The sequence below is a fragment of the Chiroxiphia lanceolata genome, chromosome 12, assembly GCF_009829145.1.
Source record: "Chiroxiphia lanceolata isolate bChiLan1 chromosome 12, bChiLan1.pri, whole genome shotgun sequence".
In the NCBI taxonomy this organism is placed as follows: Eukaryota; Metazoa; Chordata; class Aves; order Passeriformes; family Pipridae; genus Chiroxiphia; species Chiroxiphia lanceolata.
In genome coordinates this window covers 5,082,908-5,087,160 of record NC_045648.1, presented here as the reverse complement: position 1 = coordinate 5,087,160, position 4,253 = coordinate 5,082,908, and the positions used below count along the sequence as shown (strand labels likewise).

Genomic DNA, 4,253 nt, shown 5'->3' with positions numbered 1-4,253 from the left:
TGAGTACATATGTTCAAAGTAACTGTGCTGCATAAGCCAACAGAAAATTGGCCCCCAAAATGACTTATAAAGGGATTTTGTAAGACATGAACAGAACAGCATGGGCTCTGGCTAGGCAAAGAATTCAGAGTTGTAATAGAAAACATTTATTTGGCTACAGCTAAACATCCCAACACATGTTAGCATTTGCTGCCAATATGCTTCCTAATTAAGAACAACATAAAATCATAGGAAATCCTGTATCCCTGTCTTCATGCACTTTCCTTGTATCTTCAGTGTCCTGGCTCTGTTTCTCAAGTATAGCCTGCACAAGAGAAAGGTTAATTCAAAAGTAATGTTTTGCCAGCCATTAACTGTGTTGTCATTAACAAGATTAATGTACATTCCACTATGCATCACCAAGTGCATTCCCCCTCCCGCCCCCACCCACCCCTTAAACAACTGCTCCTATTAAAACCTAATGAGCACAGCACAATTTAAAGAATAGCACCATTTCTGTTGGGCAAAGTGTCGTCTGTAAACCATATAAAGCTGCGGGATTATTATGGATCTAATTGAAGGGCAGCTGAAAAAAAAATCTGTTCTCTCTTGGACTATGAAGTCCTGGCCATGTTTATATATTTTATCACAATGAACAGATTTCAAGACGAAGGACAGACTAGTATCTGTTTTATTTCTTAGCCCCCTCTTCCTTCAGTCTCTACTCTTTCTTCATCTGAAACCATTCAGAGGCTCCCACTGTGCACAGTCCCACACCCAGGTTACCTCCAACTCATCATCCAGTGATTACTGCACAGATAAACAGTTGACTGGATCCTTCTAAACAATCATGAGATACATTTTTTTATAAGCTGCTCTTAGAGGACCCTAATTCATCAGCATGGATGGAGACTGGACTCTCTTGCCCAGCCAAATTCACTCTGTTTTTCCCAGCGGAAACAGCAAACAAATTGCTGGGCAATTTTATGTGGTGCTCCTCCTTCTTTTTCATATTGAAGGGGCCACCAGTTTGGAGACCAAAAGATCAGTCGTGAGACACTTCCAGGTTTTCATCAAGTTCTTGAGAATTCTCAGAATTATTTATTTTATTTCCAGAAAATCCATACTCTCTGCCCTGCTCTTTTCCTGTTTCATCGCTTTACATTTCTATTCCCTCCACAACTTTTTATTTTTTTTAAATCTATTTATTGTGTGTTTTTCTTGGCTCATTCTCACTTTCCATTTTTCATTATTAGTTCTTTATGATCTTCTGTTTCCTTTTTTTTTTTTTTTCTCTGTCATGGCTGCTCTCCCAGTTGTTCTCCTCTGGGGCCCTGAGTTTCCCTTAGCTAATGAAACTAGAGCTGCCTACCTCCCTTGCTCTTGCAATCCAGCTGTTTCCTTTTTAAAATATAAACTCATCTTTATTCAGTGAAGTTCCTGTGCAGGGTCTGATCCTTTAAGAGGAGATTGCATTTTGTGACAGCAAGTGGGAGGGAAAAAATAAATGTTGCTGGAGGAAAAGCCCTTTGGGTAGAAATCCAACCAGCTTGCTCCTGAAAGGCAGAGGCTTCTCCAGTAAAACTGGGTCATTATTTTACTTAGCACCTTTTGGCACCTTGACATTGCAAAAGTCTCCTCATCAGTCTCCCCTCCTTTTTCCTCCTGAAACCTCCCACCTTGAAAGCTTAACGTTTCCTGGCCGCTGTGAAAGTGTAGTCCAACTAACACCACAAACCTGGATTTTATATGATTAGTCAGTGAAAACTTGCCAACTTTTAGGTGCAGCCTGCCAAGTCAAGTCAATTTACTGTGCTGCTTTGACTGTGCAAGTAGGCCTTAATCCGCCTTTAATCTCCAGTGTACCCTTGACATCATGGAAATTACTTACGAAGCTAATGTCATCAGATGATCCATGTTAGCTATTTCAGTGAATGTTCTTCTGCACAATAGAGCAAGTTTACCTTGCAAGACACAGGCCCCAAAATATTTTCGCTTAATGAGCCCAGTAGATATCATCTTACAAATGGGGAATGAAAACTCCTTCTTCTGCACTGTAACTCCCCAAGCCTCATGTGACTTGGAATTTACATGCTAGCCAAGCATCAGGTCAGTGTATTTTATTTCATGTCTGATTGATTGGATAAAGAGATTTGCATAGTAGCCACAACAGCCACGAGTTATTAGGAAGGCAAGTTTCCCTTTTCAACTCTGCAAGGCCCCTCTTGCACCGAAAACATTTGTCCAACATAAAAATCTCTACAAGAATCGTTTTTGATAGTTTGTTCAGCCATCACGGGCATAAAGGCAATGGAAAAATCATGCCGTGATGTGCTTGTGGCAACCAAGGTGAAAATTAGCATGTCCAACAGCAAGGAGCTAACTTTGATATTATTTATTGATTTAACAATAAGGACTTCCATTCATATAGTCCCCTTTATATCAAAATGACCCACAGTGCTTCACACCCCCAAAAAAATTATGTACAACCTATGTAGAAGTATTGTTTCACCCATGACAGGAGCATTACCAGTGCTGGGAGAGGGATGGGGCACACGGCCATCTCCTGGGCAGCCTGTGCTAAGGCTAAGACCAGGGTTTAAGACAGGAAGTGAAAGGAGTACTATATACCCTCGCATCTATAGGATGAGCTCATGATTTGGAGAGGAGCAAGGTCACTGGGGTCAGCTATCTCCTGTAAAAGAAGGAAAGCCTAGAGGGCTCATTTTAAAGGTCTGCAGAGGTGAAGCTTGCCCTTGTGTCAGGAGGGTAGTGCTCTGCATAGGCCGTTTGTGATTAAGGACAGACTCATTAGTGTCTTAAAGGAAAGAGGAGCACTTATGAATGCTGCTTCCTGGATCACTCAAGAGGCTTTTAGGAGTGCCTTGTGCCAGCACTGTCCTACCTCTCCCTCATTTAGGTTTGACATTGCCCTTTGGAAGCCAAGGAGATGTCTAACATTCATTTGCATGGGAACAGGACCAGATAATTCACTTGTGATACAAGATGAGAAAATAACACACAGCAGAACCTCTATGACCCCTAGAAAAAAAAATCATATACATCTATAAAAAGGAAGGTGTAAAAGATTGCACGTGCTCTGTATCAGTCTGCAAAACTCCTTCTTGGCTTGAAAAGTGCAAAACTGGATTTGCTGGTCCAGTATTTACATATGCTCTTGGCCCATTTGAGAATAAAGCACCAACTTTTCTTCAACACGTCTCTATTCAACTAAAACTTTGTTCACTGTGAGAGGAGATCTCTTCCCCAGACATGTGGCCCCTGGGACAGCAAACAGCAGCTCCATGTCAAAGGACATTACAACAGTTGAAGAAGAGAGTAAGATACAAATCCAGATTCAAAGCTTACATGGTGAATAGATGTCTCCATCAACGGTGCTAATCTGAGTCAGCTTGCGAGAAAAAGGGGAAATAAAAATTAACCTGGGCAACAAAAACTAAGAGGGAGTTTAATTAGGATGGTAAAGTGCAGCCACCCTGTTTGAGATTTCACTAATATACTGAGCTTGCAGCCTCCCAAGCTCTCACAGCAATTTTTAACTAACAGATGCAGTCAAGCTTTCCGTTTTATATTGCCATCATAACTCATGATACACAATCTTGGGCTGCTTTCTGAAGGTCCGTAGAACGAGGCCAGCTTGCGATTTCATACCGGGGGCTGCGGCGCTGCTCCGCTGCCAGCACCTGTGCCCGACATCTGATCTTAGGGCTGGAGCACATCCTCTCCCCCCTCTTCCCTCTGTGGGACTGGCTATGCCAAGCCAGCTAAGAAGCATTCCAGCAGATTATGAAGTACAACTATCTTGGCCCTCGCTGCTCAGAAGAAACTGGACCTGGCAGGAATTTCGCACGCCATTCCCGTGGATCTAAAGCGAGCTATATGGGTAGGTCTGTAAGGCAGTTTCTGTCCATGTGCTCATCTGTGACCATGAGACAGGCAGATCCTGAAATGCTATGATTAGGTCAAGGATAATGGCAGGGACAACTGCTGCGTTGAAACATGGGATCAATGAAATGAACACATTCTTAGAAAAGGTGGCAAAGACGTAAATGGGAGTCACTGATGCTTCCAGAGAATGGCTTGGATTACTGAATCCATACGAGCAAGGGTGTATCAAACAGTTTGAGGGAGAGAGGCAATGGGAAAACACATCATCTCTGGTACTGCCTCAGGAATATTAAGACCTCCTAAACAAAGGCCATTATCTCTGAGCCAGGTATTTGGATAGAGGGAAGTATGAGCCTAACTCTAAG

The 4,253-nt window shown here is 42.6% G+C and overlaps 1 long non-coding RNA gene across 1 annotated transcript; it reads right to left on the bottom strand.

Annotated features, from left to right (window-relative positions):
- Nucleotides 1-237: 237 nt before the first annotated feature.
- Nucleotides 238-3,741, bottom strand: LOC116792674. The gene is made up of 3 exons (XR_004359226.1): nt 3,652-3,741; nt 3,349-3,391; nt 238-304 (listed from the first exon to the last, which is right to left on the bottom strand). It is a non-coding gene; the product is annotated as an uncharacterized LOC116792674 (long non-coding RNA).
- Between the last annotated feature and the right edge of the window lie 512 nt (nt 3,742-4,253).